Raw genomic sequence first — 26,598 nt, forward strand, 5'->3', positions numbered from 1 at the left:
GGGCAAAAACCTGCAGTTCAGAGCAGGTGGGGGATGCCAGAGCATCATGGTAGTGCAGGGGCTAGGAAGAACTGTAAGAGGGAAAGGATGAGCCTGGGCTAAGGAAGAAATCAGCAGAGGGGTAACATGGTCTCTACATGCTGTATCTAACAAAGCCTTGGGAACTCCATTGCTGGGGTGCTACCCAAAGCTTCAGGCGGTGAATGCTGCTCTGTGAGTGGTGGTCCTGAAGAGCCAGGTCCCCACAATTCCACAGTCAGCAAGAAATCACTATGCCATCTGCTGGGGCCAGCGACTGGACAAAACTCTCCCCTTCGTGGAGGTCAGTAGAGTTCCGAGCTTTGTATGCATCCTTCTGGAGCATGCACCACTGATGGTGTTGAGGTTTTGTGACATGTATACTTGTAATTGCCACATCCATGCAAAACTCCCTGATAAGTGAATATAGTGAACAGAACATGTGTCTGGGAAGCAGAAAGTCCAGGACTGAATTCTGGCCCTGCTTCCTATTAGCTGTGTGACTCTGAGCAAGTCCCTAAAACATTCTGTAACTCAGTTGCTTCATCTGAGAAATGGACACAGTTATAATGCCTGTCTTACATCACCATTCTTGGATTAGTTCATTTATTCATTTGTAACACTAAATATTCATAAAAGTTCTGCTTCGTGCTTAGCACTGACTTAGGCATTGTATATAACACAAAAATAGTTCCTGCCCTAATGGAGAGGATCAAATAAGATATTTGATTTAAAATTACCCCTTAAACTTTAAAGTATAATAAACATGTAAATGATGATGATCATCATCATGTTATATTAATAATGCAACTTACTTTCTCACACAGCTGTTTCTCTCCCAGCCCCTCGTCATAAGCATGTTGAATATACATCATCAGCAATTTCCTTCTTTTGGAGCAGAGATTTCATTTTCTCTGTCAGTCTAGGCAAGCAGTGTTTATGTTTATAATTGCCCCTGCACAGGCTCCGGGGGCACCCCAGGGCCAGGCATGCCAAAGTCGTTAAGATGTAGCCTCCTCTGCTCTCTGTCAACATGCAATCATTGGCCCACAGAGCCACACAGGCAAATGTGTCATTGATGTGTAATTAATGAAGAGGGAGTCAAGGGCCCAGAGTTGATACACACAAATCAAGGTCTTGTCAGCCATGGGGGTGTCGATGGGACTTTTGTTCTTTTAGCAATATTTACTGTTACAAAATGTTGCATAGTCGAGTTGGGAAGAGGAGTGCCTTTGTGGCATTGGTGATGTGCCTGTTTTCAGGAGCCACAGGGACAGGCATCCTCTAGATCCTCTGATTAGTTCAAGACTTCATAGGCTGAAGTGGATGAGGGAGCTGGAGGGAACATTCTTCTGTTTAAAATGTATGTTCAGATTCCCTCTGATTGTGAGCTGCCCTTGGTTTCTACAAGCCCAGGGGCTTTGAAGAACTTCTGTTCTTCCCAACTTATTGAGCATTCCCTATGTGTAGGTGATAAAACAGGACATGACCCATGAGTTCAGGGTTTTTTTCATTTAGTTGATGGGGAATGGGGAGTCCTTGCAGGTCAATTGGAGACAGAAGGAATCTTAGAGCCTGTATTGTCTGACACTCTGGGCAGGAATCCTTTCTATGTACTTCTAAGTGCTTACCCATATTTTCCTGACTATGGTTAGATTGATAGAGCAATGGGTCACAGCACCTAATCCCAACTCCTCACTTTTTAGGAGAAAACAGAGGGGGAAAGATCAAATGAAGAGGAAAAATGACATCCTTCCTTTCCTCTAAAGGCTCAAGGAGAACCCAAAGCATGATGATAATTGGGAAATCCAAAGCAGACCTATACTGAATCCAGGCTTTAATATGTGGACCACATATGTTGGGTTGTTTAGTTCTGGGGAATTGACGGTCCTCTCCCAAAGCCAAGTCTCAGTCCTTGTCATCCCTTAGAACTGATCTGTATCTAAAATTTTGTGCACAGCTTTCCCCATCTCTGAGCAAACATTTCTGTCTCTCCAGCCCTCTTGCTTCTTTTCTCTTATCACACATACTCTACAACCTTATCTCTACTCCTTCCTCTGTCCCTTTTTCTGTCTTTGATGGGCCATAGTATATCACTTTGGTCACTCTCTTGCCAGGAGCATACCCAATTAGCTTACTCCATGGACCTTATGCTGCAACTTTCCTACACATTCCCCACTTTTGATCAATTTGACCATCTGCTTCTCTGCTCCAACTTCCAGATGGCTGGATGCTGTAGGTAGAGGAAAAGCACATGACTGTACAGGTGTGGTTTCCAACTTTAGCTAGATTCTCAGTGCTGCTCTGCAATCTTCCTACATGGTCCCAGTTGGTATCCTCATCTGTTCCTCAAAACACTTCTTATGCAACTCCAGCCACTCCGCAAATTTATTCTGCAAAGATGGCTTTGTTTCCTATTATCACAGAGGAAGTTAAGGCCCTTAGACATGAACTCTCCCTATCTTTCTCCTCCTAATGCTACAGATTTATTTATTTAACTCATGTTACAAGGTGTCTTTCCAAATCAGTTTCTGAGACAAGGATTCTTGTGTGTAGTTTATTTGGGAGGTAACCCCAGGAAACATCAGTAGGAAATGGAATGTATACAAGGAAGGGAAGGCAGCCAGTGGAGGTTGTGTTATAGAGTGAGTTTCCTGTGTAAGTAACTGGGGCTTAATCCTACTGGCAATTCTGGGAGTCAGCATAGAACACGTGTGTGAGTTGCCCTCTCCCCCCCTTCCGCCAAGGGATGAAGGATATTTACACACCATCTCCCATTCAATTTGTGACCAAAGGCTGCTGCAGGGGCCACTATGTTACCGACCAGAGTTCTTGGCTCCCTTAATCTATAAAAATTGATCAGAGGCCAGACAAGAAATTCAGGCAAGGCTTTATTGGGGCCCCTGCTGCAGCAGATGGTGGCAAGAACAAGCAACAGTTTCCCTTGCTTGCCTGCTCGCTCCCTGAGTGGGGTTGGGGGGTTGGGGGGGAGCTGGTTCCTTATATGGGGTGAAGGTAGTGGTGGGTCCAGGGGTCAGGCCGGAGGGGTGGCTTAGGTAGTTTGCCCACCACTTTGGTGCTGTTGTGTGTAGGGGACATGCACAGTACCTGTTTTTGCTCCTGGCTTTTCAGAAATGGCAGTTGGGTTTTTGGTCTCTTTGTATCTTATTGTCCTTAATTTGCCCCAACTGCAAAACTGTGTGCATGCACACAGTCATTTTTAGTCCCTCATAGTTTCTTTGTATTTTGTTGCTTGAGGAGATGTTTGTCCAGGTGCAAACACTGCAGCAAAGGGTCCCAGGTCCCAGCCTGTCTCAGTTATTCTCCAGAATTCCTGGCCTGGTGCAGTCACATTCTCTTGGAAGGGTAAGACCTTGTTCCAGCCGGTAAAACTTGTGAAACTTTTGGGTGGGACCTACCTGGCTCTTACATATTCTGCATTCTTTTTCCAATATATTATTTATCTAGAAATGCTAGACTTTTTCCATGAGGTGACAGTTATTTAGTATTTAAGTCAAGATTTTTAGAATAACAAAAATATTGCCCTCCATCAAGCACTTGGTTCCTGCATCTGAAAGTCATGGTTTTCAAGAGATATTTTATGTGTGCATGCATGTGTGTGTGTGTGTTTGCACATGCTATAGGTTTACAAAAGACTACCTACAGCCTTGTCTTGTTGCATATTATCTTCTCTGAGGTAATTAGTCTCATACTTTCGCTCTGTATTTAATGTTGGAGGAAACCAGATGATGATGATGGTGATAATAAAATAATCCCTGAGAAAAAATAAATTGGGAAATATTTAAAAATATTATCTTCTTATATCTTATCTGACAGTGTCTCCCCTGTTTGGCTGATGAAGTGACAGACCATAAGGCTGATGCTGGCAAAGATGCATGTTAGACCCCAAGTTCTGAAGCTGATACCCACCAGAGTCCTAACTGATGCCCAGAATTCATGGCTTCTAAATTCTTGGCTGCTGAGCCTGTTGGCCCTAAAGCTGCTCCAGCTCCGAGTTCTCCATGTCTCTCAAGACTTTAGCAGAACCGTGCATTACTTTTGTTCCTATCATGTTTCCAGTTTTCTGCATTAAGAATTAGGCATAAACTCTTGGGGTCTATACCTACCTCTGAACCTTACCCCTTTGGTTTCCTTAACATTTCTAAAATGTATCTCATCATCCGCATGTCCAGTGGAGGTCCTGGCCCATAGTATGTATTCACCTATTGTTTACCAACTAAACTGAGTCTCATTAGTTTTCCTCCAGCTCTCCCACCTGTTCTACAGCCTGCTTGAGAATAATTTCTCCAAAAGGCTAAATAAATAACATGAAAACCTTCCCATAGAGTAAAGAACCAACTCCTGAGCAGCACGCCCAAGACTGTAACAGGGAAGAACAAATCTGACTCTGTATTGGATCTGTTTCTTTTACTTTAACTTTTGTATTCTATTGCTTTTGCTACAAGTTAATCACTGAAGGGATGTTGATATAGCATAAAGAATACATAATGGCCCATCTCCATGAACCATGCCTCCCATGCCTGAGTGTTAAGCTAAAATACCTTTGTTTAGCTCACAGGAAACATCCTGTGAATGGCTGCAGGAAAGAAGAAATTAGCACATCCCCTCCAGAGTCTGGTGGAACAAGGAAATATTTGCAACAACTTATCATCTTTTTTACTTTACCTGCTCACCTCCCCACTTTGTTCTATAAAAGAAATTAACATTCAAACCCAGGCAAGATGGTTCTTTGGGACACTAGTCCACCATCTTCTTTGTCTGCTGGCTTTCCGAATAAAGTCACTATTCCTTGTCCCAGCAACTCATCTCTCGATTTATTGGCCTGTTGTGCAGTGAGCAGTATGTGTTCTGGGAGCAGTTGGAGTTGGTAACAAACTTCCCTTGGTTGACTTTTGCCTTTCTCTTCACACTCATCTCTTGCTGCAACCTCCTTTTTGCCTGTTGTCTGAACACATTGATGCACTTGGGCATCTGAATACATGTGAGCACTGTGACCTCATTGTGCCCTTCTTCCCTTTGCTCCTTCTGTTCTGCATACCCTTTCCCCTGCCATGTGCTGGGGGACTCCAAATTGTTTTAAAAACTCAGCTCAGTCGCCTCTTCTCTGGAGCTCATATGTGCTCCCAGCAGAGATGCTCATTGGCTTCTATTGGGACCTCATATATAAAAGGTAGATGAGGAGAGTGTCTACCACAACAGTGGCTGTGGGGTTTTAATGGTATAAAATGATATAAAGCATGGAATTCTGCCTGGTACAGAATCAATACTTAATGCATGTTAACTGTGTTAGTTCTTTAGACACCTTTACTATGAAGATCATCGTAATCTGTGGTGTCATTTATGTGCACATTTCCCAGTGCCCATGGGATGGAGCTGTGTCTTATTCATCTTGTGTCTCCAATATTTAGTATTATGTTAAATAAATGGATGAAGGAAACCCATCTCTGCGACACTTACCTGACACTTACCTGGCGTCTTATAGGCCAAAAAAATACCCCTTCATTATTTCACTTCATTCTTAAATTTTTTTCATGAACAGCCAATTTTTTAGGACAGTGAAACTATTCTGTATGATACCATAAGGACAGATTTATGACATTAAACATTTGTCAAAACCCATAACTGTGCAACACAAAGTGAACCTTAATGTAAACTATTATTATTAGTTAATAACAATGTATCAATATTGATTCATCAATTGTCACAAATGTTCCACATGAATGAAAGATGTTAATCATAGGAGAAACTGAGAGGGTGGAAGAGGGAGGGGTATATGGCAGTTCTCTGTACTTTCTTTTCAAGTTTGTTGTAAACCTAAAATTGCTCTAGAAAATAGACTCCATTAGTTAAAAAAGTAGTTTCCTGAAGCCGTGAGGAATAGTGGGTGGTATTATCTGAAAATTAGAGACGTGATACAGTTAGCCCAAAGACACACAATTAAAACAGAGACAAGATTTACATTTTCTTATGCTGGACTTTGCGTAGTTAGTACAGGATGAATATTTAATCTCCACTTAACTTTTTGTGAGGGATAAGACAACCTCATCCTTGACATTCTCCTTCCAGCACTTTGGAAAGTAAATCTTAGGTGGAGTGGAGTTTATTAGGGACTGGATGAGAATACCCTTCACAAGACTAATTTAGAGTCTTTATGACTCAGTAGAGGCTGTCAGTCCTAAGTTATTTGACATTTAATTCCTGCTGATGTAAATTTTATATGACAAATAGTTTCATTTAATTGTGTCACCTCTGGCTTATATACACCATAAAAGCTTTCCGTTTTAACAGCCAGCAACAAAAGAGTCTCAGCTGAGAGGAATAATGTTGAGAAAACTTGCAAGAGCACGGATGGCTTTCTGGGGGAGAAGATCTCTGGAGGGAGGTGAGGTGGCTTTGGGCTCAAGTACACCTGCACCTGCACTTGTGCTGAGTGCCTGGACTGGCAAGGGCACTACTTCCTCTTGGGACCTTGACTGATACACTTTTCTTCTAGCAATGAGTTCACACGCCTGCCCCTCCTCTGGCTTATCCTTCCCACTGATGGGTTTTATGTAAAAAGAACTTGCTTTGTAACATGCTCTGGCATGCACTAATAACAATTTCATAATAATTTCATGAAGAGTCTCTAATTTTGTATCTTTGTTTCTTTAAGTAAAACCACTGTATTTAGGGATGGTGGCATGGCTGAATCCCATTAAATACTGGGGAAGTACTGACTTGTATTTATGTATCAACAAACTATTTACTGAGCAACTAGTATATGCCAGGCTGTATGGTAGATACTATGGAGAATGGGTGGTCTCTGTCCCCAAAAAGTTTTCAGTCTACTGGGAAGAGCTGGCATACCTATATAATGAGACAACAATAAAAGGCATATGTGTGCAGCACTTTATAATTTATTAAGGACTTTCATGTGTCTATTACAACAACACTCTTGTGGGGAGAAGAGTGTATTGTATTTCTCCCATTTTATTGGTGACAACTCTGAAGTCCATGTTGTGACAGTCGGTCTTCTACTTCCAAGATCTGGTGCTCTGTCCTCACTATGATTTGTGCCCATGCTTCTATTCCCTACGCACTACAGAATCCCCCAATAAAATATGAACTCTTCCAAGATGCTAATACGGCAAAATATGTGTTACTCTTGTGTATGCCATTGTTGACAATGCTTTGGTTCTGGTGGTGGGTATTTTCTACATTTCTAATTATAAGAAAATCAAAGTTGGGACTGGTTAATGTTGGTTCAGTCTACATAATAATAATAATACTTGTTAATATCCAACTATCCATAACCAAATGTGTATGGATTTTATTAGCACACCTTATATATTAGACATTTCTCATCTTGAGTCTAATATTCCTTCATAGTACCAACTTTGTGTATTTAAAAGTTCTATCCTCCATGCGAAAGATGTGATACCTGACAAATCTTTGAGGATGACTCTCACTATTTGTGCTGGATATCTCTTAATCCACTTCATCCATTTTTCATACCTCTGTGTACTTTCCTCTCCTGCTCTCTGCCTGGAGAGGCTGACCTGCATGAATTGTATCAGTGGTCTCCTGTGCCCACAGGAAGAGGTATCCTACTGGATTTGGCCAGTTGGGATCCCTGGCAGGAAATCAGAGGGAGGGAAGAGAGTGAAGCCAGGATATTTATTCTTCAGGCTCTCCCTCTATGAGGTCATCTCGGGCTGACTCTACCGCTCCTCATAAGGTGGACTTCTCTCCTTCCTGCATCTTCTCCTTCTACTTGTCTCCTCACATCTAGGAGAAGTGACAACTGTTTACCAAAAAAACACTTATTTACAAAAGGGACACTTTATTTGTAAACAATTCCTTTGTTCAGTTGTCTTTACATTATCCTAATCTGAGTGAGTCTTTTGTTTCTTATTAGGACCCTAGTTTTCTATTGACATCTGTAAAGAGTCCAGGTGCCTTGAAAGGTTCATGCTCCATGCACCAGCCTCTGTCCTGGCTTATCCTTTCTATGAATAGACCTTTTGTAAAGTGAAAATAAGCACAATGACCTCAGAAGGAAAACTCAGTCAAAATGAGAAGTAGAAAAAGTTAATATGATGTGAATGTTGGGGTGGGAGTGGAGGTGGGCAGAGCTAGAGATAAAAGAAAGGGCACTTTGTTAACAGGAAGTCTTCTGTTTCTTGTCTTTGAGTTACTTATAATGACATTTGGGTATTTTGAGATACCCAGGAAAAACTTCCCCTAGGAATGTCTATTTCTAAAACACATACATATGCACATCAGGAAAATAGCATAGTGCAATGGGAAGGGAGCTGGGAATAAAATTTTCATCTACTACTTACTAGTTTTATCATCTGTTAAATTCTCTGAGTTTTGATAGCCTCATAGGAAAAGTGTAGATAATATAACCATAGACCTTTAATAAATGATGGGTATTCCTATTTGTCTTTGGGGTTTAATTATATTCTAGGTATGTAGAAATATAATTTTCCAAGTAAAAGAAAATTTTGGGGGGAGGACCTTATTTTTATGTCATACATAAGAGGAAATATAGATCATTGTTTACTCTGAAAATTAAATTCTTCCCCAAATATTCATCAGTCAAAGCCAGACTGTCCACAGTTGGGAGAATCTCAGTTGAAATTAATTTACCATGATAGAACCTTTTGGAATAAGGGTTCTGGGATTGATGACACCACTTTGTATCCTTAAATGAATCTCTCAGGAAAAAGTTTATTAAGTAACTGCTGCATTTTTGTGAAGCCTTATGTTAGGTTCTTCATATATAAAAAATAAACAAACCATTGTCCTTGCCTTCAAGGGTACCTCAGCTTGGTTAGGGAGAAGGATAAGGGCTGATCTATCAAGGGCATAGGTCATATATTATCCTTTGTCTCCCCAGTGCTAATATACCTCCCAGTCTATTGTGAGTATGTAGCATAAAAGCTTGTTGAATCTGAATAAATTGCTAGCCAGCAATGCCAGGCATGAGAAGCAGAGACACCTAGTGCATTAGCTATTCAAAGAAGAGAGAGCTTTTTGTGGCCTTAAAATTTCACGGAGGTGGAGGAAATTGCCCTGGGTCTTGATACGTGTGTAGATTTGGGTAGGTTTAGAGGGTCACGGACACCACTTTGGGAGACTAATTATTTACTTAGTATAGATTTATAGAAACCAAATTATCAAGTAAAGTGGTATGAATTTTAATAGGAAATGATTTACAGACACAAATTTACATAGACTTGATTTTAAAAGGACTCGATTTACATATAGCTTCCAGAAGAGTGTGTTAATTTTTTTATCACAACCAGCAATATGTGAAAGTGCTATTTCACCATAACTGTATTAGCATAGTGTGTTGTCTTTGAAAAATATTTATTTGCTTTGTGATAGATGACACCATATCTCAATTAATAATGCATAAGTGAAAACTTTAATTAATTGAGCAAGCAGAGGGTGGAATAAAGATGCTGTGATTGCACCGGGGTAAGAGGGAGCAAGAGGAATCGAGGCACAGGAAGGCAGTGAGGGTGAGAATCATGACTGAATGTAAGCCTTGTTAGGGTGGTTCTCCATGGTGTAGTCGGCAGGGGATCAATAGGCTGTGGGAAGTGAGCAAAGTACAATATTCAGGAATCGTGATGGGAAGGACGTGTACAGCAGGAATAGCTATTGTGAATGGAAACACATTTGTCATCCAGAGGGAAGGTTGCCAGCTGGGAATCTTGGAGGTGGGGCAATTATGAGTGAGGAAAGGTGTGACATTGGCTTGAGGCTGCAGGTAGGGGTCAGTGCAGGCAAGGAGGATAGGAACTGGGAAGTTGGGGGTCAAATGCATTAGCAGTACTTTTTGATGTATCTGAGGATGAGGTCCAGCATTGTGGGGTAACTGGGCATCACTTACCATCAATAAATAGCAGGAGTGCTCAAAGAAATGTCCTAGGCTATTGGGGGAGAAGGGGAACATTGGGAGAAAGTGGAATATTGGATAGAGGAAGTGTGGCTTCAAGAAAGAGGTTTCCAGGGTGGGTTAGTACTGGGATCAGCTTGTATAGATATCAGGAGCCAGTAGAGCTTACTAGTTAAAGTAAGGCTGGCTCTTCCATTAGTCAGTTATTTGATGTGGACAAGGCCCTTTAAATTTTGGGTGTCTCAGTTTCCTCACCTGCCAAGTACACCTTTTAAAAATGAGTTTAAATGAGATGTTACATTTCACATGAGCAGAATTGTGTCTGGCACATAGTAAATGCTCCTAAGTGTTAGTCACTTTTGTTGGCTGTAGTGTTGTATTGCTGAGGTTAGAGGTGGTGTGTTTCCTGGTTGCTATTTTGTATGTTGTTGGAGGAAAAGGTGTTTGTGTGTTGTTATATCAGGGATCTGAGGGATGGAGCTGAGGGGCAGGCTGAAGGCCAGTATTTTCAGCAGGTGTATATGGGACTGGCCTCTAATTCCTTCCAACCACTGTAGCATTGAAATTGCTAGGTGGCGTCTCGGGGGTGGGGGTGTTCTGAGGAGCTCTGGTTCTTTATGTCTCAGTGTAGAAAGAATTCAGCTAGAGGCAAAGTGACAGATAAGAAATGATTTATTAGAATAGGATACTTGTGAGCCTTACAGGTGGGCAGGCGAGAGGCTGCCACACCCGAGAACCTAGTGGGCTACAGTTTTATAATCAAAGGAAAAGTGGGGAGGGGGAGAAGACCACATTCTTCCTCATTCTTGAGTAGATGTTGAGCTTCCATCATCAGTTCCTCCTCCATGTCCGATGAGGAAGTTTTCTTATCTCTGCATGGTCAAGCCGGGACTGTCATGGTGCAATGGAAATGAGCAAAAAATGGTAACATATACTAAAATATGGTAAATCATCTCAGGTTTCAATATAATGTTACCCTTTCCTATAATTTTGTTTTTAGTGTGTGCAGAGGAGCATGTCCTAGGAATCATTAACTTACTGACCTCACTGGGCAGGATGTGGGTCTCATTTTACCATTGTTTTATTGTTTTGGGGCATGTCTCATGCTTCTGTTGCATGGTTTTGTTGCAAAGAAAGCCTGCTTTCTTGAATGATCATTAACTTACAGGGGTCTCTCATACTCTTTTATTTACTTACAATCCCTTAGTGGAATTAACTATTTAATCACCTACTTTGTCCCTTTCCTCTGTCCCTATCAGAATGCTCCAGGGGATGCTGGAAGAATTCTTCAATGTCCTTTATGGACATGTCATCCAATTAGCATCCTCCTAGATCTCCTCAGTCTTTGGACATCAGAGTCCTTTTATATACAAAGTCACTCTCAGAAAAGGAACAAGGCAGGAATTGGGGTAAATATTCAACATTTGTTGCAGAGTTTCTTTCTCATTGGAAGGAGAGGAAAAGTCTGGACTGACTTTTTGACAGCCCCAAATATGCCTCTTCCTTGTAGGCAGCTGGGGATACCAGCCTGACTACTGCCTATCATGAAACCCAGGGGTCCCTAAGTGCATATTTGCAGTCTTGGCTTAATCTTGGTTTTCTGCTTCTTTATGTGGGGGTGTATATGGGTGTCATCTGTTTTGATGGGCTTTGCTCCATAAGGTGAGCTTATGAGCTTTGCAAAAATAGCCTCTGTTTTTCGGACCCTTTAGCTCCTTAGTTTGTCATTCTTGTTTATCTGTTTAGACTGTGATCTTTATTTTCTTTTTGTGTGGCCTGATCAAAACAGGTGAACATTTCCTGACAAGTTTTAGCCCAGAGTTTATTATTCTATACTTGTCTAAAGCCACAGCAGTGTGAGAGGCCTATCTCTCACGATAATTTGAACACTAGTTGAAAAGCTTCTACCCTTTGTGTTCCCAGAAACCCAAGCGCCCAAACAACCTGAGTGCAGACTTAAGGTATGTGTTTCAGTTGGGGGATTGGAAGAGAGCTTCCCAACTTTGAGTTCTGGATAAAAGGCCCTTCCAACCTAGATGAAACTAAGTTACAGAATACATCAAACCATTATTTGGCCATAACAACCTTGATCACAAATTAGTTTAGAAAATTCATTCTTCTGTAGGTTTTTTAGTAGGACAGGTCACTTCTGACAGAGGGACAGGAACTAGGAAAGGTCCCAGGCCTGCCTAGGAAGGTGTATCACCACAAATGGGGCTCTGGAGAACTGAAGAAAGTGTCTGCAACACACTTTGTGTTTGCTTCTGTTGGTAGTGGTGGTGGTGGAAAGAAGTGGCTTGCAAAAGGGAAAAGGAGATTGGAAAAATCATCACAGGTCCTTGTTGACCATCTCGATCTTACAGTACAATCTTGGGTCATTCACTGGCATCAGCAAATCAAGGTAAGAGGTCCTACCACACTTCACCTGATTGGGAAGAAACTCGGTGAGAAAGGGGTAGAGCTGAGATTTCCAGAAAGTGTTTTTTTCCATTATCAGCCCATCTGAGGGGATGGGGTTCCAGTACATAAGAGCAACTTAGGGCGTATAAGATAATACAATGATTCTTCCTTTCACAGAACAAAAATTATTCTCCCCCCATGTTTCCATTACTAAGTGAGCTGCCTTGTGTGTTGGTTTATAAATTGTTAGCTGCTTTGTGGGTTCAGTGGGGCTAGAGGTGGGGTAAAAACTTATCTTCCAGTGTAGAGACATAACGCATTGCATATCCAAGGAAGAGGAAAAAAAGAGATATAATTGCTTTTTATATATCTACTCCAACTAGACTAAGGTACTCACAATCCTCAGAGCATACTTTATACACCTCTGATTCCTAACCTTTTTCTCCCAGTTGTTTTCTTTCTGGTTCAATCTCACAAATCCAGTTTACATTTTGCCTTCTTTACCTTTTCTTCCTATACACATACAAATGGATGTTCCTTCAGCTCTAATTATCTATTTCTGAGTAGGATGTTCTAATTTGTTGATTTCCTTCTGAAATGTGATGCTCAAATTTAAAGACAATACATCAGATGTGATCAAATAAATGTTAACTAAAAATAAAACAACAATTATTTCCCAGGTTCTATTGGTGTCATTGAAGATGGCAGCCACAACCCACTAAGACTCTTTGTCTCCTAAAACTTCTGGGCCTTTTCTCCTTAGTTGCTGCCGGGCCATATTCTTACCACAGGTACTTTGTGCAGTTGGCTGTTTAGACCTAAGTGTAGGAATTTACATTCATCTTTGTAAAAATGACATCTTGTAAGATTCAGCTCATCACTCTAACCTATTAAGATATATTTGAAACTGAATTATAGGAGATTAATTTTCTTTTCCACCTAACATCATCCCTATGGTTGATGCATGAGGCCGGGATCTCACAAAAATATTGAAAAAGACATAACAGAAGAAAAGCTCAAGTTCAGGGGACCCTGTGATAAAGCTGATAGGAACCCGAGAACCACCAAGTTCCAGCCTGCTCCAAACGTTAGCTTCCAGTGCCTCCTCCCTGCCTGAGTCCTCTGCTTTCCATCCCGACCCTCTCTGCTGTCCTTTTCTGACCCTGTGCTCATGTGAAGGGCTGGAATAACTCCTTTCTAAGCTGTACCTTCCCTTTGTGAATGGCCACATGACTCAAGCTCACATTAATGTCTCCCATTCCTGGACCACTCCTTTTGGCCCTGGGTATATACTTCTCATTAATAAAATAATTGTTACACTAACATGAATTAATATTGCTTGAGCCCTTAATATGTATCTGACACTATACTGAGTGTATTGTATAAGTTATCTGATTTATCTTCATAGTACTGCTATGTGCTGGTTGTCCCGTTTTATAAATGAGGAATCCGAGGCTTAGAGAGTTTAAGTCACCCATTCAAGCTCATCTGGATATATCACGGCTTGAAAATAGGTCTTTCTGAGTCTTCACAACCCTTTGGGTTGTAAAGACTTTGAAGGTGGAGACTGGCTTTATTTATTTATTTTAACATCTTTATTGGAGTATAATTGTTTTACAATGTGTTAGTTTCTGCTGTATAACAAAGTGAATCAGCTATACATATACATATATCTCAATATCTCCTCCCTCTTGCGTGTCCCTCCCACCCTCCCTATACCACCTCTCTAGGTGGTCACAAAGCACCGAGCTGATCTTCCTGTGCTATGTGGTTGCTTCCCACTAGCTATCTATTTTACATTTGGTAGTGTATATATGACCATGCCACTCTCTCACTTCGTCCCAGCTTACCCTTCCCCCTCCCCATGTCCTCAAGTCCATTCTCTACATCCGCAACTTTATTCCTGTCCTGCTCCGAGGTTCTTCAGAACCATTTTTTTTTTTTTTTTTTAGATTCCATATATTTGTGTTAGCATACATATATGTTCTTCTCCTTCTGACTTACTTCACTCTGTATGACAGACTCTAGGTCCATACACCTCACTACAGATAACTCAGTTTCATTTCTTTTTATGGTTGAGTAATATTCCATTGTATATATGTGCCACATCTTCTTTATCCATTCATCTGTTGATGGACGACACTTAGGTTACTTCCATGTCCTGGCTATTTTCTTAAATTTTCTTAAATTTACCAAGGCTTGCTTTGTGTCCCAAGATATGATCTATCCTTGAGAATGTTCCATGAGCACTTGAGAAGAAAGTGTATCCTGTTGTTTTTGGATGGACTGTCCTATAAATATCAATTAAGTCCATTTTGTTTAACGTATCATTTAAAGCTTGTGTTTCCTTGTTTATTTTCATTTTCGATGATCTTTCCATTGGTGTTAAAATCCCCTACTCTTATTGTGTTACTGTTGATTTATCCTTTCATGGCTGTTAGCCTTTGCCTTATGTTTTCAGATGTTCCTTTGTTGGGTGCATAAATATTTACCATTGTTATATCTTCTTCTTGGATCGATCCCTTGATCATTATGTAGTGTCCTTCTTTGTCTCTTGTAATAGTCTTTATTTTAAAGTCTATTTTGTCTGATATGAGAATTGCTACTCCAGTTTCTTTTGATTGCCATTTGCATGGAATATCTTTTTCCATCCCCTTACCTTCAGTATGTGTCTGTAGGTCTGAAGTGGGCCTCTTTTGGACAGCATATATACGGGTCTTGTTTTTGTATGCATTCAGCCAGTCTATGTCTTTTGGTTGGAGTATTTAATTAATTTACATTTAAGGTAATTATCGATATGCATGCTCCTATTACCATTTTCTTAATTGCTTTGTGTTTGTTATTGTAGGTCTTTTCCTTCTGTTGTGTTTCCTGCCTAGAGAAGTTCCTTTAGCATTTGTTGTAGAGCTGGTTTGGTGGTGTTGAATTCTCTTAAGTTTTGCTTCTCTGTAAAGGTTTTAATTTCTCTGTCGAATCTGAATGAGACCCTTGTTGGGTAGAGTAATCTTGGTTGTAGGTTTTTCCCTTTCATCACTTTAAGTATGTCCTGCCACTCCCTTGGCTTTCAGAATTTCTGATGAAAGATCAGCTGTTAACCTTATGGAGATTCCATTGTGTGTTATTTGTTGCTTTTCCCTTGCTGCTTTTAATATTTTTTCTTTGTATTTAATTTTTGATAGTTTGATTAGTATGTGTCTTGTTGTGTTTCTCCTTGGATTTAACTTTATGTGACTCTCTGTGCTTCCTGGATTTGATTGACTATTCACTTTTCCATGTTAGGGAAGTTTTCAACTATAGTCTTTTCAAATATTTTCTCAGACCCTTTCTTTTTCTCTTCTTCTTCTGGGACCCATATAATTCGAATGTTGGTGCATTTACTGTTGTCCCAGAAGTCTCTGTGACTGTCCTCAATTCTTTTCATTCTTTTTTTTTTTTTTTATTCTGCTCTGTGGCAGTTATTTCCGCTATTTTATCTTCCAGGTCAGTTATCCGTTCTTCTGCCTCAGATATTCTGCTATTGATTCCGTCTAGAGAATTTTTCATTTCATTTATTGTGTTGTTCATCATGTTTGTTTGCTCCTTAGTTCTTCTAGGTCCTTGTTAAACTTTTCTTGTATTTTCTCCATTCTATTTCCAAGATTTTGGGTCATTTTTACTATCATTTCTTGGAATTCTTTTTCAGTTAGACTGCCTATTTACTCTTCATTTGTTTGGTCTGGTGGGTTTTTCCCTTGCTCCTTCATCTGCTGCATATTTCTCTGTCTTCTCATTTTGTTTAACTTACTGTATTTGGTGTCTCCTTTTTGCGGTCTGCAGGTTTGTCGTTCCCATTGTTTTTGGTGTCTGCCCCAGTGGGTGAGGTTGGTTCAGTGGGTTGAGTAGGCTTCCTGGTGGAGGGGACTTGTGCCTGTGCTCTGGTGGGTGTGGCTGGATCTTGTCTTTCTAGTTGGCAGGGTTGTGTCTTGTGGTGGGTTTTGGGATGTCTATGAACTTAGTATTATTTTAGGCATCCTCTCTGCTAATGTGTGACATTGTGTTCCTGTTTGCTAGTTGTTTGGTATTGGGCATGAAGCACTGGAACTTGCTGGCCTTTGGGTGGAGCTGGGTCTTAACACTGAGATGGAGATCTCTCAGCAAGCTTTCACCAAATGATAGTACGTGGGGCCAGGAAGTCTGTAGTTGTCCAGTGATTTGAACTCAGCTATCCCACCTCAGATGCTCAGGCCTGACACCTGGCTGGAGCACCAAGACCCTGTCAGCCACACGGTTTCTCGTTTTGTTAGATAAAGTCTTCTAACCAGCTTGCAGATTTTGGCATCTCTCCATTGGTGGGAGCGAGTTCTCATTCAGATATGTGCTGTTCCTGGTGCATGGTGGCCAGGTAACTGGGCTCCTGAATGTCCTCGGCGAGGCAGGGGTGCAGTGGGTGACATCCCTGCTTTCCTCCACCAAGAGCCTGCCCCTGTGTGGGCTGCATGCTCTTCCCCGAAGCCCATGCAGCCCACCCATGTGGGCCACAGCTGTCTCTGCACCGCTGTGGATGAGAGCGAGGCTCAGAGAGGTGGAAGAGGAGGGAGGAAAGGGCCCACTTCAAAAACTTTGAAAATGGAATAGTCCTGGAGACTAGCTTTATATTTCTCTGTCTTCCTACCTAACAGAGATACCTCACAGTGTACTGACATGAGCATACTGTGGTACTTAATATATATGTGTTGAATTAAAGTGTAAATAAATGAATGAAATAGGTGTTTTATAACATTCTTTTTCTTTCTGATACTATGTAAACATCTGGAGACATTTTTCAAGGTAAGAGAGATAATAATATATACGTGTCTGGAATACTGCCTGTATTAATATGCTAGGGCTGCCATAAAGTACCACAAACTGGGTGGCTTAAACAACAGATATTTATTTTCTCATGATTCTGGAGGCTAGAATTCCAAAATCCAAGTGTTGGTTGTGTTGATTTTCTCTTAGGTCTCTCTCCTTGGCTTGTAGATGGCCATCTTCTTCCTGTGTCTTCACATGGTCTTCCCTTTGTGGGTGTCTATATCCTAATCTCCTCTTCTTATAAGAACAGCAGCCATATTGGATTAGGTTCCACCCAATGCCCTCATTTAACTTTAATCACCTCTTTAAAAACCCTATTTGCAAACATTGTCACATTCTGAGGTTCTGGGGATTAGGATTTCAACATATATATTTTGGGGAGATGCAATTGAGCCCATGACACTGGCAAGTAGAATCCAATGAACATCATGAAGTTTCCAGAATGTGTATCCTTCTTGGAATCGTTCACCGAGTTAGTGCTAATACATTTGTTATAGACTAGGGGAAAAAATCAATCTTCCCTTTGGACATAGTTTTCTCAGCAGTTTGATATTTCCTTTTAATTAAGTCAAAAGTATTTTTGATATTTGGGAGTCTTTTTTCCTTTTCTAAAAGAAAAATCAATGACGTTAATAAGTTAAAATAGGGTGAATAGTCTATTGAATGAGAAGAATTAATTAAAAGTCTATATTTTTCATGCATTTTGCCTCCCTCATTTGGCTCTCTCTGCATATTTTACTTAAAAACATTTAAAGTTAACATTTGACATAGCTGACATCTAAGATGCTGAAAACTGATCTTGGGATATGGTGTGCCTAGATTCTTACTGTTACTCTATTATCACTGCCAGATTGAACCTTATTTCTTCTTAATTTGTCATTTGCCTATGTCACTCACATATTCAGGGCCTGTCAAGGTTTTGTGATTTTAAGGGTGCCTGGGAAAATGACAGCTGCTATCCTACCCTTAAACTGCAATCCTTTAGCTTAACTTTGATTCCAGTTAAAGCACAAATTCCCTGGGAGGGTTATGCTAAGTTGTTTACATTTTGACCTGACTGAAACCTCTAATTAGGGGAAGGAAATAGAACAGCATGAGAATCACCAAAAATGGGAAAGGGGGGGCCAAAAAGGAAAGCTCGGGCTTACAACAAACTCACTTACATTATAATAGTGACCAGAGTCAGCTCTTCCTTAGGGATGCTTAGGAAAAGTCTGTAATTTAAGAACCGTCGTGTTCCTTTCTGATGGGGAATGATGGCTCCTTGAAATAATTAATTATTGCTTGTATCAAATTACTACAAACTTAGGGACTAAAAAGAATGTCCATTCATTATTTCAGAGTTCTGTAGATCAGCAGTCGAGGAGCTCTTGACTGGGTTCTCTGCTTATGGTCTTATGAGGTGCTAAAGTCAAGGTGTTGGCTGGGCTGGGTTCTTGTCTGGAGGCCAAGGGAAGGAGCCACTTCCAAGTTCCACCAGATTGTTGGCAAAATCAGTTCCTTGTGGTTATAGTACTGAAGTTCCTGTTTCTTTGCTGGCTGTCAGCTGGAGTTTGCCCTCATTTCTTAGAGACCATTCACATCACTCTCATGGCTCTGTCCTTCTTCAAATCGGTAACGGTCATAGAGTCCTTCTCATATCTGGAATCTCTCTGATTTTCCCTCTGCCTTCCTTTTCACTAAGTAGCTAGAGACAGCTTTATGCTTTCAAAGGCTAATGTGATAAGATTAGTCCTATCCAGAATTTTTTAATATTTTAAGGTCAACTAGGGACTTTAATTACAATCATAAAATCTTTTCACAGCCATGCCAAGATTAGTTTGACTGAATAATCTCAGGACAGAAATTTTCTTGGTGGGGGGATCTTTAGAATTTTTCCTATCACACTCCTCTTAAACACTTCTTGGCCCAACAAACAACATCTTAACCTCCACCTTGTGTCTTCATTCCCCAAGGAAATAGAGAGTTAATCTTAGGGGTTTCATAAGCTCTAGAATCCAGTCAATTGCCCTTCTCATGATTTCTTCACAGCTCACTTTGTGAATAATCTGTTCATAAACCACTTAATTTTCCCTTTTAAGACAACTACAGAGCACTTTGAAATTTTTAGTGCCTCAGGACAATCCTGTTGACCAGGATTGGTTCTGTGCTTGGAAGGAGCTGGAGTTGCTTCATGGTATATTTGGAAGCCTCCCTTGCATCTCTCTGATTTGCATCTAGGACTGCCCAGCCCCTCCCCAGAGAATTTCTGACAAATAGCAATTCAGACTTTTTTCTTGAGTTTCCCGCTTCACACTATTCCGTAAAGGAAGCCTTCCCACCCCTGTCAGCTGCAGCCATTACAATATTCTTAAATTGAACCCAAATCTGCTTCCCACAGGTCTCAGTTCTGGCCCTATATAGGATAGACCATTCTGACGGCTCTTTTTTGGTCTCATTCTATTTTCTGTTTTTCTATTTTCCCTTTGCTGAGAAGCAGCATATGTCTCAGTCAGCTGAGATTCAGACCCTGACCTCTCTCTCAAACAAAAATAAATACTGTCCTCCTTAGACTTTTTCCTCCTTCACACCTGCCCTTGACATTCTTTTAATGCATATTTCAGATGGTGGGCTGCACGGGCTTTGTGTTCTAAAAAGTAGCAAGTGATGCAGATCACAAATACCTGGAAACCTGCTCAGTGTACCGGGGAGAGTGTATTCTGCTGAGCTGGTTGGGTTTTCTGCTCACCTGTTGGAACTGGAGGATGCTGTGGTTTGAGGGGAGGCTGTGAGGAGTATACCCGGGAGTGTGTCCAGGGTGGGCTTTAATCAGAAGTATTGTGCAATGGTAGAAAACCAGAGATCTTTATCATGAAGAAGCACATACTTCCATTTTTGTGTAGAATGACGTGAATGGTTAACAGTGAACCAGAGCATGAGGTGACCTGAGAAATTTCAGTGCTCACTTGCATTACAAACAGGCCTTGAAGTGTATGTATACATAGCGTTTTGCGTACTCTAACCTTATTGTACTTGGCATTCAGGACTGCAGGGCAGGGCAAATACGTCATTCAAGGATATGTCATGTGCAAGCAGTTGTCAACTGCTGCCACCCTGAGCTTTGAGATGTGAGTAAAACTGTCTTAACACCCCATTGAACATCCTATGGGAAATTCAATGCCCACCCCAAGATTTCTGTGCATTTCTGGGAGTTTCCTTCTCATGAGCACTTCTGAATCAGAGCACCTGTCTCCCTAACCCTCAGTCTCCTTCAATCTCATTTTCTTGTTCTGTTTCTTCTGCTCTATGCTTATCCACCTCTAGAACTCAGCATTTCCCCTTGCTTTTCTCCTAAACCAGTCACACAAAGCATTTACAAATTTCACAGAGTTTATGGAAGCATAGAGGAGGAGAGAAGGTGATTTGTAGTAACATTAATAATTTAAATTGATATATTAGATATCCCTATTATTAAAAGTCCTTTGATTACCCTGTCATTGAGATTTTCTGACTGGTCACTTTCATGTGGAGCCAACCTCTTGCCATATTTATTTGCCTTTCTCTCTTCCCTTCCCATCCCACCACCCGCCTCTTCAAGTTCCCCCGTTTCTGTTCATTTCTCATATAAAACTATTTACCTGTCATTTTGACCCACTGTCATCTTCTGAACCATGGTCTCACCTATTATACTCAAAGGGACTTTCCTAAGCACAGTCTGGCACTCTATAGGATAAACCTAAACATAGATAATTCCTTTATGGAGAACTCTTTAAATAAATCTATTGTCATCCATTACACTAAATTCCTAAAAGGAATTTAGTGTAAAATTATGTGGCTACCAGTGTTGCAGTTGTTGATATATTGGTCTCTTTCTAGACTGGGAGCTCTTTTAGGGCTGAGATCTTTTGTGTCATTTCCATGTCATTATCTGTGCATGTGTAGCTCCCCAGCACAAAAGAGATGCTCAGAATATATTAAAACTGTCTTGGCCAATGTTCTCCTTCTGCATGGTGGTTATGTGTGTGTGTTCACTTTGTGATGATTAACTGAGTTGAGCACTTACCATTTGTTCAGTCTTCTGTGTATGTGTTATATTTCAAAAAATATGCTTTGGTAGTAGCGGCTTGCACAAGATGGCACAGTGATTAAGTGACAGGCTAGGGTCTGGGACTCCCAGAGAGGAGTGCCCTCCTCAAACTGAGCTGCTTCTCTAAAGGCTATGGTGGGTTGGCTACCTTCTCCAGGGACATGGGGCTCTGTGTCAAACAAATGAAGTTAATGTTGCTTACACCTCTCCTCTCTGTGCACCCATGTCATCTCTTCAGAGCCCCAGAATCAGGTATATTCTTTTCTACCAGAAACTTTGTTCACATTCAATTCTCTTTCAGTGAGTAGTATTCATTTGATTTCTTCTCTCAAGAGCATTTGTTTTTGGTGGGGGGGTTTACTCACCCCCATGTTATGGTGGGATAGGCTTGGAGTCTCTGGTTAGGGTTATCAGGGGTTGGAGGATAGGATGCCATTTCCAGAGGTTGCTGTCTGCCCCAACTAAGACAGAGGTTCTCAACCTTGGTTGCACTTGAATCACCCAGGCAGCTTTAGTAAATACTGAGCCCTGGGCCCTAACTCTCCCTCCCCACTAGAGACCCCATTGTAGTTGGTCTGGGCATACAGATTTTAAATCTCCCTAGGGGATGCTAATGTATGGCCAGCCACTGATTATGTTGGCACAATGTTGGCAGCCACTGATTCTAATTTAATCTCTTGGCAGGACCTGCTAAACGCTGAAGGTCTCAGCTAGAAATGGGGAGCAAGATCCTGAAATGTAGCATCTGATTTTTAGCTCTACCTGAGACAGCCTTCCTGTGGAGCCTGCTAGAGAATCAGAGTCTTACTGTATCATGTAATAATTAGTCCCCACATCTGATTGAATCCCCACCTATGGTCCAATTTAGGCTGAGTAGCTTATAGGAGAGAAGGCTTCTTAAGATGTACAAATTGATCCTCTCTCTGTTTCTTTTGCTACTTTCGCTTAAGCAACTTTTAGCCACGTTTTGGTTAGTCACAGATGTATGCTGGGCAGGAAACTCAGTCTCACTGAGCTGGGTGGGAAAGAAAGGATGTGAAGATGTGTGAGACAAAGATGCTGAAGGAAGGCAGTTCAGCTGCACAGGAAGGCTGTGTTTGAAACAGCTCCTCACAAGACCAGGGCCTGCCTGCTGTTGAGTGGTGCCAGCGGGGCTATAGGAGCTGGAGTAGCACCAAAAGGTGACAGAAGTTCTGGCTGAGGCTTCTGGATGTGGGAGCTCAGACCAAGCCCCGAATTTCATCAGCTCTCCCACCTGGACTGAGTGGGCTCCTTTCTTCGTTCTTTTACCTGGTTTCCTAGTTGATACATGGTCCACCTGTCATCTGGAGGCTCGGCTGCCTTTTGGGCAGTGATGTCCATCTGGAGTGTCAGAAACATAATTCCTCTGCTCATCACATACATGGCTGGTGTCAAACTTCATCAGCGCTCACTCTGCCCTCGGGGTCATTGCAGACTTGTAAGGGAAAGATTGAAGCTTGTCTGTGGATTTCTCTAGTAAGTTTTTAGGCTTATCTACTGACCTGCCTGCTCCTAAAGTCTTCACTCAGCCATGAGTGCAGCCACCTACCCATCCCTCCACCCCCACTACTCTCCACCCCCATCATGTCTCCTGGTAATCCATGTGGACTTTTTCTCTTTACCATCCCACCTCCAAATCGTTATTCATACTGTGGAAGAACTATGGTCTTTCTTCTAAGACCAGCCTATAAATACTGTTTCCAAGAAGTCATTCCCTATCTTCCCCGTGGGAATTGCTGTTTTCTCCTACGCATTCCCAGCACAAACTGTTGGTAGCTCCATCATCCTACTTATTACAGACTGCTCTGAGGCCAATGTTTAGGGAGCATGTACAATGTTAGTCATGAAACTATTAGTAAAATTGATACTACAATGTTACTAACGTTGGTCGCATTATGCTAAACTAGTTTTTACCTATTTATCTCATTCATGTCCTTCAACAATTCCATCAGGTGGGTTATTAGCCCTACTTTACAGATGAGGACACTGAGATTAAATGGGTGCCAACATGCGGGTATCAATCCAGACAGCATTCACTTGTCTATCTCACCAGTCTGAGAGGTCATAGAATACAGAAATACATTTTTATAAGATGCACAAATACCTTATAGCATCCACTAGAGTGCATAGTATTGCAGTTTTTGCATGGCACTGTAACTTTGTTTCTGAATATGCATGTTTATTGGATTGTTTTCTTTGACTTACGTAAAAAAAAAAAAACAACATGCAGACTTAGAGAAATATAGTGATCAATAGTTCCAGTAAAAACATTTGCTTGTTTAAATTTAATATACAGTTTTTATCACTGGAAACAAGGCCGCCTTTAAGGTGTAATGGGGCCAAGCAAAAAGTTCTGGGGACTTCCTGTCTAGAGAAACAATTTGAGTCTCTCCAAAATGGCATGTCAGCTCCATTCTGGCAACCCAATCTTGTGCAATTCCACTAAAGGAAAATCACTCTGGATAACAGGAATATTCTGGTCCAAATGGGAACTGGAGGTGACATAGGACCCAGTCGGGCTCAGAGTTCCCCATCTAACTGCTCTCATCCAGCCCTCACAGTCCCAGCCACTGGAAGGTGCTCAAAAACATGGGGCACCCTGAGGTGGGGGCCAGGCAGAATCCTGCTTACCTGAGTCTAAAGTGTGGTGCTGGATGGAAACATACCATAGGCAAAGAATGGTTAAGATACTTGCAATAAAAGGCTTGATAGTCATATACCAAACTCTGTGCTTGGTAGGTGTAATAAATCTCAAGGTATCTTGCCTTTGTATTGTACAAATTATTCTTGGGCTCTAAGCTCATAATCAATTTCTTCCTTTCTCACTTACAAGCTCTGATTGGACAAGCAATTAAGTTCTTTGAACCTGTTTCCTCATGCATATAATGGACAGTGATGGCGCCCTGCCAGGGTCATGTGCAAAAGTGCTGTTATAATTATAATAGCCTGTGTTTATTGAATTCTTATTGTGCCAGGTACTATTCTCAGTGCACTACATGGATTACCTCATTTACCCCTCACAATAGCCCTTTGAGGTGGGTTCTTTATTTTCTTTTTATAGATGAAAAAATGAGACATGGAGAGACACCCCATTTGGACCTTCGAGACCAATGCCAGAGTCTAAGCATACAACCATCACACACATGGCCTGGCTTAGGTCTTTTCAACCCTGCTTGCATGGTAGAATCATTTGAAGAACTTTTAAAAGGTGCAAGTGACCAGGCACTACCCCACGCCTCCCACTCCGAAATTCTAATTTAATTGGCCTGGAGCGAAGCATAGGAGCTGATCCTTTTTATAGCTCCCCAGGAGGTTCATGGGGCAGCCAGGGCTGAGTAGTAATAGGCAGCAAGCATGCAGTGAACTTGCGTTGAATCTCAATCAGGGAGACTCAACCTTGACAACACCAAATTAGTATATGTGCCCAAATGCATTTCAAAACTAAGTCCTCCACACATATAAGAAATTCTATTTACTATTTGTTAAGCTAGTACTTATCCAGGGTCTTCTTTCTTCATATAACTGACTAGAGAAACAATTATGTATGGCATCTCTCTTAAGCAGGAACAGGGGTGGGAAAGTTGAGGTAGATGATGGGATGGTGGAAGTGGTCTGTCACAGTGGGGAGGGTGTTTCATCACTGGTTGTGTTTAGAATTGCTGGGGCATGGTGATAATAAAAATCAGGCTGACTTTTGGTTGGTTTTATTATTATTCTAAAATTCTCAGGACTTCCCTGGTGGTACAGTGGTTAAGAATCCGCCTGCCAATGCAGGGTACACAGGTTCGATCCCTGGTCCGGAAGATCCCACATGCCGTGGAGCAACTAAACCTGTGCACCACAACTACTAAGCTTGCTCTCTAGAGCCTGTGAGCCACAACTACTGAAGCCTGCGCCCCTAGAGCCTGTGCTCCAAAACAAGAGAAACCACTGCAATGAGAAGCCTGTGCACTGCAACGAAGAGTAGCCCCTGTTCACCACAAGTAGAGAAAGCCTGCGTGCAGCAATGAAGACACAATGCAGCCAAAAAAAAAAAAAAAACTCTATACTCCCACCCTGCCCAATCCCCATGCTACCACTTGGTATGTCGCTGCTGCTGCTTTTAAGTAAATCATCCAAATTATAAAGTAAATGTGTATGGAAATAAAATTATTTACCATCAGTATATATGAATACTATGTATTATATAATAGGTTAAATTATATTTATATGTAAATTATACATATATTTATACTAAATACATAGATACATGAATAAAGTTATATAAATAAAAATGTTTTTCATAACCTTTTGAAAAAAGCATCATTACCCCCATTTTACAAATGAGGTGCTTGAAACAGAGAACTTGGATCACTTGCCCAATGCTAGGAAGCTGGTAATAAGTAGAAAACGCTTGTTGTACATTTGCTGTGTGGTTTACCAATATTATTTCTTTTCATTCTTTCAACAATCTTTGACGAGATACTATAATTAGTCCTTTTTTTTTTTTTTTTTTTTTTTTTAAAGTAAAGGGCATGGGAGAAAGACAAAAGGAGTCCAAGGCACAGGATGTCAAAGTAATTTTTCTAGCCTCTCCCATCTAGGAAGTAATTGAGCCGGAACTTTGCCCCAGGTGGTCTTCATCGGACACTGTATTCCTTAGCTTATGTCCTGCTGCCTCTGATGTAAGGTAGTAGGAGGTGAACCCAGATATTTTTTCTCAGTCTACTGGTCCCTCTTATTTACCCTCTATACTTTCCTCTTTGATTCTTCCTACCTTGCCTTCAACTTCCAGATCCCTATCAATTGAAGGGCACTAGACTTTGTCATTCCAAAATATGGCACTTTGGCATAAAGACTATATTGAATACATAATTGACAATTGAGAGGAAGCAGATCAAAGAAAAGCTGCATGCCCATCCCCTACTTGCCTAAAAAGAAGGACTTACATTTTCAAAGGTGTCCTTCCTCCCTTTCCGTCAGGAAGGACAAAAGTTAATTACCAGGGGAGACGATTTTAGACTCTGATCAATCTGGAGATGGCACCAGAGGACACTACATAAGCAACTTTACTAACTAGCCTTTATCTACCATCAGTTTCCCATATGTTTACTTTCTCACAGTTTCCCATTCTTGGAAGCCTAAAAGCTCCTTCCTCTGTCTTGACTTTTCTCTACAAGTGTATTTATTTATTTATTATTCAGGCTAACAAGCTTGAATTCTAGACCACCTCTTTGAGTTACTCTTTCCTGAGTCCCTCCCAAGTATATATGATATATACATACTAATAAGCTTGTTTGCTTTTATCTTGTTAATCTGTCTTTTATTACAGAGACCCAACCAAGAACCTAGGATGCGTAGAGGAAGCATT

Source organism: Balaenoptera acutorostrata, chromosome 12, assembly GCF_949987535.1.
Source record: "Balaenoptera acutorostrata chromosome 12, mBalAcu1.1, whole genome shotgun sequence".
In the NCBI taxonomy this organism is placed as follows: Eukaryota; Metazoa; Chordata; class Mammalia; order Artiodactyla; family Balaenopteridae; genus Balaenoptera; species Balaenoptera acutorostrata.